The sequence below is a fragment of the Marmota monax genome, unplaced genomic scaffold (assembly GCF_021218885.2).
Source record: "Marmota monax isolate L192 unplaced genomic scaffold, Marmota_monax_Labrador192_F-V1.1 WCK01_AAM20220418_F8-fsc00100, whole genome shotgun sequence".
NCBI lineage: Eukaryota > Metazoa > Chordata > Mammalia > Rodentia > Sciuridae > Marmota > Marmota monax.
The window spans coordinates 448,436-465,666 of record NW_026693872.1 but is presented as its reverse complement, the minus strand read 5'-3'; the positions used below and the strand labels follow the sequence as shown (position 1 = coordinate 465,666).

The 17,231-nt window shown below is 34.5% G+C and overlaps 1 protein-coding gene across 4 annotated transcripts in view; it reads left to right on the top strand.

The window, feature by feature from the left end:
* Cldn16 (claudin 16) overlaps positions 1–17,231 on the top strand; it is a 90,891-nt gene that overhangs the window by 25,714 nt on the left and 47,946 nt on the right. For 2 of the 4 annotated variants that reach the window (XM_046462591.2, XM_058585058.1), the window contains exons 3-5: positions 12,503–12,517; positions 13,298–13,329; positions 16,479–16,579. The exons of 1 other annotated variant lie outside the window; for it this stretch is intronic. The gene's annotated coding sequence lies outside the window, so the exon portion shown is untranslated. The remainder of the gene's footprint in view (positions 1–12,502; positions 12,518–13,297; positions 13,330–16,478; positions 16,580–17,231) is intronic. One more of the 4 variants, XM_046462593.2, reaches the window with a different exon arrangement.

Genomic DNA, 17,231 nt, shown 5'->3' with positions numbered 1-17,231 from the left:
CCATCTTGGGATCTGCTTCTTGAGAAGCCAGATTGACACACTAACTTCTGAGTCTCAGTTCTTCAAGTAAAATATGACCTATGCATAGTATTATAGGATTGTTTAAATGAACCAATGAATTTAAAGCATAATTGTACAGTGACTGGCATTTAGTAAAAGTTGAATTAATTGATTGAATTTTTTGTCATCATTGTTATTAATTCTTAAGGTTTTTGTTTTTTATGTCAAAAAACATGCAACACGATTCATAAGAGCTAAATTGTGGAACCAATCTAGATGCCCTTAGTTGATGAATGGATAAAGAAAATGTGATATATATACACAATGGAATTCTATTCAACATTAAAAGAGAATAAAATCATGGCATTTGCAGGTAAATGGATGGAGATGGAGAATATAATGCTAAGTGAAGTTAGCCAATCCCAGAAAACCAAATGATGAATATTTTCTCTGATATAAGGATGCTAATTCACAATGGGGTTGGGTGGGGGGAAGCATGGGAGGATTAGATAAACTCTAGATAGAGCATAGGGGAGGGAGGGTAAGGGAGGGGGAATGGGGGTAGGAAAGATGGTGGAATGAGATGGATATCATCATCCTAAATACATGTATGAAGACAAGAATGGTGTGATTCTACTTTGTGTACAGCCAGAGATATAAAAAATTGTGCTCTATATGTGTAATATGAATTGTAATGCATTCTGCTGTCATATATAGCAAATTATAATAAAAATAATTTTTTTAAAAAATGTAATACATAAGCAGACCCTGGGGTGAGAACTCTGTTCCTAGAGAAATATAGGGATAAAATAAATGACAAACAAAATAACTAAGAAACAAACCACATGTACATATTATAACACATATTAATATAGTATACAATATATATTAATTATACACTATATAATTAACAAGAATATAGTAGTAAAAATCACAAAGACAGAAAATTATTTGACCTATTAGCCCTCTAAAGTGGAAGGTAATATTGATTCAGGATTAAGCAACTTGACCTTGGGGTTATAGGGCCATTGGAGATTATGTTATCTTTTGATTGTGGAAAAGTCCAAGAGCTAAATCCTGCACCATCTTTTCCCAAATATAAATCAAAATCTCAGGAAGAAGTTCAGCAAATGCAGCGAAATGTTTTTCCTGGCTTGAATTATTCCAGTAATTGAATACATTCTACATTTTACTTAGGTTGATAATGCACAAGTAATTGATTGTCTTAATTTGATAGTCCTTATAATTTTTCGATCATACTTTATTCAACATTATTTGTCCGAATCTGAAACTGGAGGGCAACTGAAGGTGTAGTTTGCTTTAAAACAAAACAAAACAACAACAACAACAACAAAAAAAAAACAGGGATAAGGAATAACTAAGTAAAATATAATAAGAGATTTGCTTTCCAACTTCAAAATGATTATAATTTTTAAAGAATAAGGAGGGATTACCATGGAAATTTAGTTTTTCTTTTTCTAGATCTTATGCTTGGCACATTAATTCTCAGTAAATTTTGTTTTAAATTTAATTATGCTGGAATAGTTCAGAAAGAGGATATGTGATTGGAATCATCTTTATTTAGATCTTCCTTAAAACAGAAAGATAAACAAGATAAACATTCAAGGTCATTTCCAGATTTAGGAATATTTATGATACCATTTTGGAATGTTTAATCTAACAGTAAATTTCACTTTCTTTAGCAAAGTTCTATTTGAATGTCTTATTCCAGAAGGAGCTAATCAGGTTAATTCTAATCTTGTAATTGGAAATCAAATTAGCTATGGTTGAGAACAGTAGTACAGAAAACTGCTGTATTTGAATATGATAGCTTTCTTTCTTTTAGTGCCTCATTAATATAAGCCAAACTACAATTCCGGGGCATGAAAAGGACCTTGAAATATTGCAGTTGCTTTTAGAATAATTTTGGTCTCCAGAGAGAACCTCTTAAAGTTTCTCAAGGTTCAGGTGCTTTCTCAGAAAACAAAGCAAAACAAACAAAATAAACATCTTCCTATTAACAATTGCCTCCAGGCAATGTGCGGATCACTGGTTTAAAGCAATTAAGATAGTGCTAAATTACTTTGCAAGGCTCTTCTCTTTCTTTGACTCTTCAGAAACATGCAAAACAGACTTGACTCTGGTGCCCCCTCACTATCTACAAGTCCTGTGGCCTTGGAAAGGACCTTGACCATGGCTTGATTTTCTCTGCACACTTCAATCTAGTTCTAAACCCACAGTAAATATTCAATATTTGCTGAATAAATAATTTTGTGAAATGGGATAAATACCTATCCAAAAATGCATATTGTGAGTATTGATACAAAGTCACAGAGATGGTGACAATTTTGTGTGTTGTTCCTTATTATTTTGACTATATGACTGCGTCATCTTCATCCTAGTTTAGTCTAAGGGACTTATTGTGAATAATTTACTCCAGTAACCTCTTAACTAGTCTCCCTGTTGTCGTTCTTTTCTCTCCCACCTACTTTTAAGACTACTACCAAAGATATTTTTCTTAAAATATAAATTTTTCTTAAAATATAAAATTTATAGGTCATGACACCAAACTTCCCAAAGGTTCTCAGTATTATTTTATGTTATGGTCTTCAAACATTTTTGTTCTATAATCATAACAGCAAATAAGTAAATAAATAAATGAGGAACATACCTCCAAAATATGCATAGTTAATTGTTTATCTCCATGGGACACAAAATTGTTGTATTTCTTATGTTATAAACATCCAACAACAAATCTCAGAAGATGTTGTGGTCAAGATGAAATAAACACTACTTTCACAGTTTATAATAATTAGGGTAGCTCTTTAAATATTCAAGACAAAATATACACCTAGGATAAGGTTCATTTTAACAATTGAGGTATCAAATAGTCCTCTTTATTTTATCTGCTTGAGCCTCCTTCCTTCCTTCCTTCCTTCCTTCCTTCCAATATTTATTTTTTACCAGACCTTTTCCCTTTTGTGGTGATAAGACTAGAACCCAGGGTCTTGCATATACCAAGCTCTACCACTGAGCTATACCATCAGCCCACCAGACTTATTTCGATAATTTTTATTCATAAAGTTCTGCCAATGAGCTAGTTAAAAAACATAAAATTGATAGCCCCTTCTTATGGCGTTTACCTACTGTTATATGAATTATCTTATCTTTAACCCATTATTGGTATAAGCTGTATTTGTTTCCACCTACTTTTTAGACTGCTGCCAAAGATATTTTTTCTAAAATATAAATTTTTTCACAAGGTCATGACATCAAACTTCCCATAGCAGTGGCTGCTATTACAAATTTTCACCAACTTAGTACCTTAAAAAACCCAAAAATTGATTCCTACAATTCTGGAGGCCAGAAATCTAAAATCAGGGTCCCTGGGCTGAAACAAAGGTGTTGGCAAGGTTATATTCCCCGCCAAGGGCCTAGAGGAGAATCTTTGATTTTTCTAGCTTTTGATAGTTACCAGCATCATTTGACTCATGACAATATCATTCCAATCTTGGCTGCTGTAGCTAAATTGCTTGTTTTCTATCTGTATCAAGTATCTTTCTGCCTTCCTTTTATAATGTTTCAGTTAGCTACATTTAAGACCCACAGTGATAACTCAACGTTATCTATATAACATTCTTAATTTAATTATAGAGGTCTTTTTTTTTTTTTTTTTTTGGTCATATAATGCAGTATTCACAGGTTTCAGGTATAAGTCAGAGTTATCTTCTAGAGATGCCATTAATCAGCCTGTTTTCTTTGTGGAAGCTTAGTGAGGCTGTGGTAGGTGGAATTCTGAGATGACCCCCAAGATTCTCACACCCTGGAGTGCATACCTTATATATGATCATCCCCTCAAGTGTTGGGTGGAACTGTCATGTGACAGATTTCATTCCTGTAATTATGTTTTATTACAAGGAAAAATGAATTTTAAAGATGTAAGTAATGTCTCAAATCATTTTGTTTGAGTTAATCAAAGCAAAGTTTCTCTGGATGAACTTCACTTAGCCAGGCAGGAGCCCTTTAAAAAGAAGACATTTGAGGCATTAGAGAGACTTCTCTTGATGGTCTTGAAGAAGATGAAAACTGCCATGAAGTCTAGAAGTGAAAAGAACTGACTTGTGCCAACCTCCTGAATGACTCTGTAAGAGGACCATGAGTCTGAGGTCGGTGGGAGGTGCCAGCTACCATAGTGAGTGCAGCCGTGTGTGGCCCAAGCACAGCATCCAGCAAAACCATGGTGGACTTCCCACCTATGAAAACTGGGAGGTAATAGACACGTGCTGCTTTAAGCCATTTCATTTGTGGTATATCATATTCAGCAGTATAAAATAGTAATAGGATAACAATACAAGGCCACTTAGCTTTATGTGAGATTTAGTTTAGCTAAACCTAGACAGAATTGTCTACTGTTATGGATGCATGTCACTGAATATGTGGTTATGCTCTGGATAAGAATATTACAGAAAGCATCACTGTTGGCCTCTCAGCCTCACAGACTAGATTTATCCCTGCTCTTTCAGATATGCATTTTTCCTCTGAATTGACCCATCACAAGATACTTCACATACTAGATACTTGATATATAAACTGGTCAACCTAAAGGCAGAGCCTCTGGCTGGTCTAACAGTGTTAGTGATCATTACCCTGACACTTAAAGGCCCCCACAATGCTATTTCAACCTATCGTTTTGATTTCCTCCCATTCTCCTGACCCATTTGTTAAAACTGCTGGAACACTCACTGATCTCCAAATGCATACTTAAGTTTTTTTCTCCTTATAAAAAACAGCATTTCAGTGGCTTCCCAAGAATACCCTTTCTTCCCCGGCCCCCTTGTTAAAATCCCTTTCATTATCTAAGACCCAGGTCAAATGTGACTTCTTCAGGAATGCTTCCCAGAGAGCTACTATTTCTGTCTAGCTAAAATTTCTATGGCAGACCCTCTGTCCATTGGGCTTCTTTTCATATGTTTGTATAGCCCTTGAATTATACTGTTATAGGTTTTTTTTTTTTTATTGCACTTACTGCTAAAGTGTGACTATTTTGAAATCCAAAACTACATTTTATTCATGTCTCTTTTTCTCATTGAAGTGCACTGATTAGTTTCCCCAGAGTAACAACCTTCTTTCTTTTGCCAGTAAAATACTTTTCTGGAAACTAGTCTCCATGTGTATTATGTTGATCACCAGGTTTTCTTGTTTCCTTGATGGCAAGACAGGTGAACCAATCAGGTGAATCACCATAGTCTGGAGTGACACATGATTGAACTGGTTGTTCCTACTTTCAAAAAGTTGTGCTGAAAGGGAAGAATTTTGTCCTCTTTGGTTGTGAGACTGTGGAGAATGTAAGCCTAGGTCTACTTGAAACAATGAGTTAGGCTTTCTGGAGTTTCTGCCATTGAAGAATGAAGCCAGTAGATAGGGCAAAACAGAAACAGTAGGAAATCCTAAAGGGTTTAATACTCTGTGTTTGCAAATCCCTGAGACTAGATTTATCCCTGCTCCCTCAGATATGCATTTTATAGAAGTTTATAAAACCTTGACTTTTATACAGGTAATTGGATTTTTGTACTGTTCTGAAAGAGCTGTGCTTGGGACTGGGTGTATAGCTCAGTGGTAGAGTGCCTGCCTAGTATGTGTGAGTCCCCAGCATTGCAAAAAGAAAATAAAAGCTTTGTGAACACATCAAACACATCAGGTATCACACAAGTGCTCTGCCTCACAGAAGCAGGAGTAGTTATCCAACAAACCAGCCTGGTTCTAAAGGCTTTTTTGCACAGTGTCATATTTATCCAAAGAAAAGAAACAAAGAATCCCTAATATATATATATATATATATATATATATATATATATATACATATACATATACATACATATATACACACACACACACACACACACTATTACAAGGTTAATTTTAGAAATTCTTTATCTTAGACCTCGTCTTACACACAGCAAGCATTCCTAGTTATTTCAATCTCTTACTCCATCATTATACACAAAGATAATTAAATGTCTATGATAAATAGGTTTTGTCATGGCTAGACTAAGAATCATTTATTTTTTTTAGTTGCTGACACCTTTAACTTTGTTGTGATATTTTTATTGCTACCAAAATATTGATTTTTGTGATATTTCCTTACCCCCTGTTAACCAAATACTTAACAATTACTATTGAAAATTTCTAAGTCCTATTCCTTTCTCTCAAAAATTTTGACTTGGGAAGACAAAGGCAACAAATAAGCTGTGGGCTCTCTTTAATTTTTTTTGAAAGCTTTTTAATAATCACTACTTGAAAAGTAATTTTATAGAAAGTACCACCTTTTATTTAGGATGATTTAAACTTGAAATTTTAAAACAAAACATCAGATCTCAGATTATTAGGAAAGTGGGTGATTTAAGAATTTTATATATCATTCTATAGCAATTGTAATAACTTTTACTTGTTATCATTTTTAAATAAAAAATTCCCTTACAACCCCATGAAAACCAATGTAGAACATTTTATGGAGTGTTCACATTGAGATTCCAATGATATGCACAGTCAGTGCCTTGTCATCCATATAAAAGTAAAACAGCAATATCATCAATTCTCCCCACCCCATAGCTTTGTTATGGGGGGAAAATAAATTCCAATCTCATTTAGATTTCTCATTGTGGGATATTTTTGTTTTGTTTCTAACTTTTCTACTTTAGGATTACTGGAGTGCTCATATTTTAGCATTTAGAGTCTTTCACAATATAAGATTCTGGGCATTAAAACTTGGACTGAACTCAAAAGAAACTGAGAAGAAAACCAATATAATTTTTTGCTGAAAAAATGTTTTAAAAACCATCATTTTGGTTTTGGCTGAGCAAGTGCAATCCTTTTTTTTTTTTCCTTTCAGGTTCTTATACCAAATAAGTATAAATAATGTGTTAATAATTGTATATGAATGTTACACTTAAAATTGCTTTTGTGGGGTTAACATACAAAAAAAAAGCTTGAATGTGTCTCATTTTCTTCGAGACTGTTTTGCTTTAATTACTGATAAAATATAGCCTTAGTAAGCATGACAATATCTAAATGCTGAAATGACCTTTAAATTTAGATGATTCTTGTTTGTTTGCACATGTGGAGATACCTCATGTCTGGGCAAATCTGTAGATTTTCAGACTAATGTGCCTGCTGATGGAAAGTTTTTGAACTGCCAGGCACAAATAACACTGTCGCAAATTACTTATTCGTGGTAAACCAAAGTCATATTTATCCAAAATGATTAGATAGCCCTTCCTTGGTCTCATTTAAAACCCAATGTTATTCATACTAAAACATTTAAAATAACTTACTTTGTTATAAACGGTCAATTAAGGGATGTGGAGATATAATGTTCAATAAGTGGCATTGATATAGATGTGTGTTTGAAGAAAGTGATAGCTTTCCTTTACACCATAAAATCTTTATGAAATAAATATTGCATGCTACATAAAAGCAAGATTTATTATTACAATTAAAAATCATTTGTATAATTTTGAAGCATAGTGATTCCAGACAAGATATTCATTAATTATGTTGACAATACTTATCAACTATTAAACACATTATATAATATTGCATTAAAATTCAGAAATTATCCAGTATGAATTAGTATCCAAGTATATAAGTATAGTTGGTATAAGATCCTTTCTGCTAGCGTTACATTTTATATTCTCAGAAGATAAAAATTAATCATCACATTATAGAAATGCCTATATAGTCACTTGAAAACAATTCAAATTACTCACAATACTGTCTTATTTTTGGACTCAAAAGTAAGTTTCTTTCATTTTTTTAGATAATGTGCATATGGAGTGGAGTGACTATCATCCTGTGGAGTGTGTTCTAATACTAAATTTTGTCCCAATTCTTAAGAAGTGCTTCTAATAGCTGGAAATTGTCCAAAACTATAAAGAACTAGGAATAGAACCAAACAACTCTGAGTTAGCGTGTTCACTGAGTCATGCTATTTCTTAACTTATGGCTTGGAATTTTGTTTTGAGTATCTTCTCATCCTCTTGGCCTCCCTGTTGCTAATAGCCAACATTGGGTTCAATCACGCTTCAACTAGGCCTGGACTAAAGAAACAGCCCCTTTACCCTTCTTGTAGCCACTTTTTTTTTTCTTCATTCATTCTTGGCCCACTTTACCACTGTTGTAGGGGATCCTTCTGAATTCCAGCCATGATCTCTAGGGATTCTCATCTTGCAAAGACTAATATCCAATTCCTTAGTACCACACTCAAAATTCTTCACAAAAATATTTGAAATTTTTCTTTATGACTTCCACACCATACCTTGCCCTGTTGATGTGTAGACTACATTTTGCTCCGTCACAATTTGGTGGTATACTAGTGGTTTTCCTTAGCCCAGACTGCAGTTCTTCTTTCTGGCCCTTCATAAATTTTTCCTTGTTTTAAAATCTAACTTATACAATCCAGCCTGTCTAAAACTATCTTTGAATTTCCCTGTCAATCAATTTTCTTCTCCATAATCCCACTTTAGGCTAATCTCAGGGCATTATTACACTTTGATACATATTAGCATTAATTAAACTCCCTATCACAAATTATAAATTCCTTCAGGGGAGGGAGAGTTTATTTTACTTTCATGTTTACACTTTCTCTTGGTCATAGGGACTGGCACAGAGCTTATTCAGTAGCAAGAGTTCAATACATCTATAGGTGAGGATCCTAACATTTGGAGGTGTAATAAGTCAGAAAATAGGAGGCATCTGAGATTTTTTAACTCTGCTTTCTGGTTTCATTTCCCTTTATTGTTTTGTTTTTTTTTCCAAAAATGAGAATGGATATAATTTGCTTTGTGATTCAGTAAAAATGATTTTCTTCATACTTTACATTTCTGTTTTATAAGCCCAGACTGTGACTCTGTGAATTTCACATCATAATAAGAGCCAATGAGAGGCTCTATAAAAATGTTACAAAGCATATCTTCTCTCACGATGGGTAAGAACACCTAACTGCTAATGCACTCATCTTCCCAATTCAGTAACTTTCAAAGTAGAAATGCCACTCAAGACTGAATACTTCAAGTAGAATAAAAATCTGGCTAATCCCTCCTAAGCGCAAATGAATGGATCAGTCAGATAGAGAAATTCACACTCAAAATTCTTTACCACTTACAAAAGAGGGAATGGAAAGTAAAAGTCATGTCCAGAGATAACAGCAATTGCAAGATGAATGCAGATTTTGTGGGATTTTGCAGTGGTTATAGATTGTTCATTCCCAAAATGTCATAATCAGTTTCCACAATGAACTTTTCCAGGAAAATTTAGACATGAGTACAATGCTCAAAACTGAAGCAATCCAAGATTATATCAGAAAACCAATGACGGACTGACCTATGATATTGGCCTATGTGAACTGAAATTCAGTGGACATAATTTTTTCATTCATTCCTATTCTGCTGCAGAGCATGTCTCCGTTTTCCAGTTGTTACCCTTGGACGAACTTCCATGCTTAATGAAATGTATAGTACATTGTGGTAGATAGATTTTCCTTAAATGAGAGCTTATGACCCTTTCTTTGAAAACATAAATAATTTGGGACATTATTGAAATTTAATTTATTGTTATACTTTTTAAAGAACACAGTTTTTCAAGTTGTAGATAGTTTTTTCCTGGGTTCTATGATAGTGTATTATTTTTAATGTATATATACCCGAATTAATTAGTAAGTCATTATTGAATAGAAGCCTTTGGAGCTTTTCTTATACAACAGTATGATTTGTAACAATGTTACCAACTTTCTATGTATACAGTTGAATGTGTATGAAATGCTATGATTTGCTCCTTCAAGTGTTCTAAGGATATCCTGTATTCTTTTTTTTTTAACTTGTAATTGTAGACGGACAGAATTCCTTTATTTTATTTATTTTTACGTGGTGCTAAGGATTGAACCTAGTGCCTCACACATGCCAAGCAAGTGCTCTGCCTCTGAGCTATAGCCTCTGTTTATGCTATAATTTGTCTTACCTTTGATAAAAATTTTGTTAAATAAAGATTATTACCAATCTTTCTCCCAAGCAAATAACTTTAACATATAAATTAAGTTCAGGTACCACACTTTTCTTATAGGACTTAGAAGTTTGATTCTTCTGATACCCATTCAGTATTGTTTCCATGAGTTTCTTAAGCATAGGCTTTAACTCTAGATCTGTAGCAGCAAACTATAGTAGGGTTAAATGAGTGAAACCCAAATAAATTTTATCCAGTGACCATAGTTCTCCTCCTCCTCCTCCTCCTCCTCCTCCCCCTCCCCCTCCCCTCCCCCTCCCCCTCCCCCTCTTCTTCTTCTTCTTCTTCTTCTTCTTCTTCTTCTATTTCTTCCTCTACATTGTATGTTCATGCTCAGAAAAAAGAATTTAACACTAGTACCAAGTGTGAAGAGGATAGATGACATACAAAATCTCCTTCACCATTTAATGTTTGATCAGACAGACAATACTTATGAGCAATGCCATCTTTGCTGGTTTAAGGTGGCATGGAGACATCAAGGAAGAAGAGGCAAGCTTTCTGGAAATGCTTCACAGAGTATGTGTGAAACTTGAACCAGGTCTTAGAAGATGAGTAAGAGTTCCCAAAATACAGAAGATGGTTAGGGTATTTCTGAAAGAGAAAGAAGGGAAGTAAAGATGCAAAGAAATGAAAGAGAAAGGAATGTCCAGGGAACTTCTGAAATTTGGTGTGGATGTAACCTGAGATTTGAAAGAAGCTGTGGGGCTTAATGTAAAGGAATGGCATGTTTGAGTTTTGGCAAAGTATTTGAATGCTCCACCTGTCCAAACCAGTACTCTGACAAGGCTGGGATTCTTAGAGTGGCTGGCTGGGCAGTACTGGGTTGAACTGAACTGAGACTAAGGTATGGCTGATCCTTAGGCTCCTAGTTGTGGAGCAAAGAATAAACTTACTATATAGCATTTAGAGCAAAGTAACCTTGCAAACCATGTGTGGATGCCAGTGAAATAAGGCAGAGCCAGAAGTCCAGGCCAAGACAAAATATCTACAAAATTTTCTAAAACACTGTATATTGTTTTCAGGGGAAACAATAGGGGTATTTCTTAAGATTCCAAGACTCAGTTCTAGGTCCTCCTTCCCCCGGTACTGGGAATTGAAACCAGGGGCTCACAAAGGCTAGGCAAGTGCTCTTTCTATCACTGAGCAGTTTCCACAGCCATTTTTAATTTTTTTTTAATTTGAGATACGGTCTTGCTAAGTTAGCCTTAAATTTGCAATCCCCTTGCTTTAGTCTTCTGAGGTTCTGGGATTATATATATGATATACTGGTGAGTAATTAGTCATTATTTGCATCTTTGATTCCCTAGACATATATATATGGCCTAACTGAGAGCTGTGCTGCAGTTAGGCTATGTGTCTCCTATCTCCTGTGTGTGTGTGTGTGTGTGTGTGTGCATATACATATACAAAAACTGTAGATAGGAAAGAAACTGGTTAAGGCAATAGGAGGATGATTCCAGACAAGTTGCATGACAAGGTTTGGATTTTAGTAAAACTTATCTGGTATTGCTGTGGTAGGTGAGGTAGTTGAGGCAGGATGATCATTCTCAACCATTAAAATGAGAAATATGGAGAAGCTGAACTAGTGTAGCAACAGAGTAGAAATGGGGATGATTGGTAAGATCAGAACAAAATACAGCTAGTGCTTTCAGTCTGTTTATATTCACTGCAGTTATTGATTTGGTTGTACTTCAGCCTACCATCTTGCTATTCTTTCATTTTTCTCAATCCATTCTTTGTTCTCCCTTCCTACTTTTTTTTGTTATTGTTTCCCAGAGTTACATTTAATTTTCTTTATTGTCATTTTGAGTATTATTCTTTGTTTTGCTTTCATTCTATTTTTATGTGTTTGCTCTAGTGAATAAAATGTGCATTTTCTAAATTGTTATAGTCTACCTTGGAATAATATTATGGCTCTTTACTTATAAAGAAGATTTTAGGTGTCTGCATATATTTACCTCTCCTATCCTTTGTTCTATTTTTAAGCATGACAAACACTGCAAAACCTTAATACCATTCTTGCTCTATATCATCAAACTGTTTTTAGAGAAATTAAGAATTATTTTTAGTGTAGGTTTGCCCAGATTAATTTCTTCAATGTTTGTTCATATGAAATTGTCCTTATTTTACTTCATTCCTTTCTGATAAAGAGGTAAGAAACTTTTAGTTTAACAACACAGACATTGAAAATGTCAATGTAATGATACTATTTAATTCAGTCAATTTTTATCAAGTACTCATTCTGTGGGAGTCACTTAAGGGCATTGAGAGATCACAGTCTTTATTTATAAAGGCTATTGTAAATTGGGCATTTTAGCATACATGATCTTAGTTTTTACTTCACCTTTAATTTCAAAGAATATTTCCAATGCATATAGAATTGTAGGTTGACTTTTTGTTTTCATTTGTTTTGCTTCATTTCAACTTTTCATGTGGTTTTGTCTTCCAGCTTGCATGATTTCTGGTGAGTAATTAATCATTATTTGCATCTTTGATTCCCTAGACATTATAGGGTTATTGTGGTTTTTTACCCTTTTTACTTATTCCTTTTTTCATTTTTTCCTTTATCTCTGGCTTCTTTTAAGATATTTTAAAATCTATTTTTATTATTTTCAAATATGTTTTCTTTTTTTTTTGCAAATGTCTAGATATACTACATATACTTTTCTTTATAGTTTTTTTCCTCATTGGGTTTATTTCAGTTTTTAAAATTGTATATTGTGAGCGTTTTCTAATTAAAATATTGTATTTTAAGCAATTTTAAAATATACTTCTGAATTTCAAAATCCTTCTCCTTTCCAAGACTTTCATAATGCTCATTTAATATTAATTCATAAGGCATTCATTTTTACCCCATTTTTATTCCATGTTTAAGTTGAGGTGATTTTTATTAATCTGCCTCTTTATTCATTTTTTTTTACTTCTTTTGCTGTTCAATTTGCTATCGAGCTTATTCAATGAATTTTATAATTTCAGATACTGCATTTTTTAGTTATAGTCTTTTCATTTGGTTCTTTTAGAGGTTCAATTTCTCTTCTTAAACAGTTCATCATTTCACTAATTATATTCATCTTTACTTATGGATGCCTAACCACAATTATAATTATTATTTTAAAGTATTTGCTAATTCCAATAAATAGGTCTGGGTCATCTGTAGGAGTGCTTCTACAAGCTAGATTTTTAAACTAATATTTTTCACATTTCTGCTTCATTGATTGTATTATAATTATTTATTCTATTCCAGATCTTATGAACAAAAGGATGATGAAGACCAAAGTATGTATTTCTGTGGTTGATTTCTTTCCTCTGTCTGACAGTCAGGGTGTGGAACAGACCAGTCAGATTCCTGTATAAGTTGAGTTTAGCTGCAACTATCACTTTAAATTAGCAGGACTTAATGATTGATGTCAACTGCCTGCTTGTCAATTCAATGCCTCTTCAATAGTGGATGCTCTCTGTTCAATGTTAGCATGTGACCTGAAGATCACACTTTGTGTGTGGGTCTACAAATTCATCTACACGTCTCTTCCCTAGACCTCATTTCTCATCTCTAATCTTTTAGACTCTTGACCAAGTACTTGGTACTAAGTCTGTGTATGTAATTACCAGGAGATATTTCTCTTGCCATGCAAGGTGAAAAATTAATTTGACCTGCGTGAAGTTATGCCTAATAAAAACATGTCTCTTTTCTGTTGTCTTTTAATGCTGCCCTGAGTGAAGATGGACAGCAGAATGATTATTTATTTATCTATTGGCTTGTACCATGTAGTGAGTGAAATCTATATGTTCGTGAATCAAACTTATCCTTCTTCTTTGTTCTTCAGCCAGACATAAGGAAGCCCCCATTTTAGCATAATTTGGCTGAGGGGGATATACCAGAACCTTGGTGGTTTATGACTTAGGGGCCTCTGTCATCCATTCATGCCATCCTGGATATATCGCTTCTAACAATAGAGTTCCATGGTCCTGTCTGATCTTATGATGGTTACTTATTGTCCAATGGATAGACCCTTCATCTCTGCCAGGCCATGTGGCATACCAAATATCATTTTTAAAAATTATTGCTTATTTCTCCACTACAGACAACATGCATAACCTTTATCTATAGCTACTATTGTAACTTATCATACTTTGACTATTGAAGTTACAAGGAAGAGATGAGGCTGCACAGATAAGGAAATGGGTGCCTGGGTAACTTCCTGGGTATCAGAGCACAAACAGTTTCTTTGCTGAGAAACTTTAAAAAAGTCTTTTTAAAAATCAGGACCTATGTGACTCGGATTCCATAGAAATTCAGGACATATGTGACTTGGAGTCCATGGCCTCTTCAAAAAAAAGGAGAAATGCCTAATCAATATTTTTATTAGATTAACAGGTGTGTGAATACCTGTGGACACTGAGTGCCTTGCCCAGGATTGGTCAGGGGGCTGACTTTCTTAAACCTATAGTTCCATAAACTCCCCTAGACAATCTGGATGTCCCTCTCTTGGAAGCTTCTTCAGGAACTCTGCTTTCTTTCTATTACTCTAATAAATCCTGTTACTGCTCTCACTTTGTGTCTGTGGATTTTATTCTTCAAATCCATAAGTCAAAGAACTCATTGACATCCACACCCTGTGTTACAGTACCATTAGGTTTTTGTTGATTCAAATAGCAAGGCATCCTGCACTATAGCCAATGTCTTTTTTCTTTTTCTTTTTTTTAAGCAGATGGATTATTACTTTTTAAAATTCTTTATTTGTTCATTTCAGTATACATGACAGCAGAATGTATTTTGACATAGTATACATACATAGAAAATAATTTCCCATTCTGTGGTTGTATATGATGTGGAGTTAACAGTGGTCGTGTGTTCATATATGAACACAGGAAAGTTATATCCAATTCATTCTTTCTTATTCTCACACACATTCCTTTTTCTTCATTTCCTTTTGGAATTATCACTTTATCTTATCCACATTTTTTATTGGTGCATTATGGTTGTACATGTGGTACAATTTGTTGTTAAATATTTGTACATGCACATACTATAACAATATAATTTGCCAATACCACTCTACACATTTTTTTTCATTGTTTTGGGCCCACTCAGAACAGTCAGTCTTGAATGACAATGAATAAATAAGTAAAAGAAGTTTTCCCAAAGGTAGAATATGCTGCCTCCAAAGGTTTCTTCTGATTATCATAATTTTCTTATTTTCTAAAGTGATATTTCAGTGTGCCCTGTATCACGGAGTCCCTCCAAAACCCACTGACAAGGAAGAACCCTGAATATTTCTAAGATTTCTTATCATTGGGATTTTGTCTTTCTTTTCTTTCTCTAATCAATAAATTCTATCTTGAAAACACAGATCTGCAAACTTGATCTGAAAAATAGCTCAGATCTGAAAAATAGAGGTTTTATTGAGACAGTTGCCCTCAGTCACCTGTTTAACTGCCCTTAATTTGTTTTGTTCATATGCATTAAGCAACACTCTTTCTGACTACCCATCTATCTATGCCTAATAACATTACGATGTATTAATTATCTTCATAGGTCTACACATTTTTCATGGTCCCTAGCTTCCACTATAAACTTTACAATAATTACATGTCCTTGCTTCAGATAGTTAATGACCACCATTGGCTAATGTTCTTTTGGGGTCTCCGATTGTTACAGGGAGCTTGTTCTGTAATATCCTCTTCTGCTATAAGTCCTGGCATACTGACAATAGCCACTTCTAATTCCCTCAATTATTCTGATCAGCCATTTACTAGTGCATTCTTTAGTGTATTAGTATATGGAGCATCTTTTGGACCATTCATAGAATACATTGACCAATAGTTCCCAACCTTAGGTGATATAACTATTCTGGTAGGCTCTTATCTCTGAACCTTTTGGTATTTCCTGCCAACATCTTGCATGACAGTCTAAATAGTTCTACTTTATCTGTGAGCTATTGATTTTCCTAAGATTCTGTTCGTTAGTATTCTCCTCCAGGGTCTTGATGAAATATTAAATCACCTCTTCTATATACAGCTTTCAGTTTTGCCCACACTCTTTCATTTTACAACCTTAGAACCCTTAGGGTTCAATTCTATCCACACTCTCCTAGCTTCTGCATGTATAGTTTTTCTAAGCTCGGTGATTTCTAAGTTACAGTGTCTCATTCCTTCCTCATCAGTCCTGCTTCTTCACATCCAGATTATGCTGTGATTTAACCCTGGTTGTAGAAGAGAGGTGTGTATATATTTATCAAGCAGAGTTTAACATGGCAAGAGATTTCTACATTATTCTCAAGCCAGACTGAGCACTAGTCTTTAACTTAGAGGAGTGGGTCACTCTTGCAGATCTAGGGGAGTCAGGTGGAGAAGTCAAGGTTTTCATGTATATTGACCCATATATTCCCATCCCAAGCTTAACAACACTCTTCCTTTCTGATCAGGAACTTGATCTTGGCATGGGAGACTTGCTATGCACCGAATTAACCCTTTATGGAGCACCTGAGTCCTAACTTGATCTGCTTTAATTGGCCCTCCATCTGTGGTAAATAGAGTGTTTTTATATGCTGCCTCTGACATTTGCCTTAAATTGGTAATTTATAATGTTGGACTTTTATTATATTTCTCTGAACGTGTAGCACATTGTACCATTAGGGTTTTCTTTTCCAGCACAATGTGATCCAAGTTAATCACCAGTGAAATTTTTAACAATGTTACCAAAATACTATGCCAATGACTATCAGTAAGTATCCCACCTGCCACCAGTGACAGGATCCTTATTCCCAATGGGTAGGTACGTCATTCAGCTTTAATATCTCATTTTAAAGGCTGGTTTTTAGGTCCACATATGAGATCAATGATCTTAAGCCATGTTCTCTGGAACAAAGGACTCTGAGATGGATAATAGGAAGTGTAGATTTGCTGAAGAGTACTGAGAGGAACATACCTGTAAGAGAATGAGAAGGCAAGTGTGGACAAAGGGAGATGCTCAGTTCTGATACAGTTATAACAGGGGTTTGGACAATCCCACAGGGAGCTCTGGTTTATGGATAAGTCTTCAGAGTTGCCCCAAAGTGGGAAAAGGGACATTATATGATTTTCCTCCTCTTGAGATTTCCATTGCTACCCAGGAAGAAGGGCATGTTGGTGAAAAAGTTCCCTACAAAGGAGGAAAATCTGGAAATGATCCCATCTGT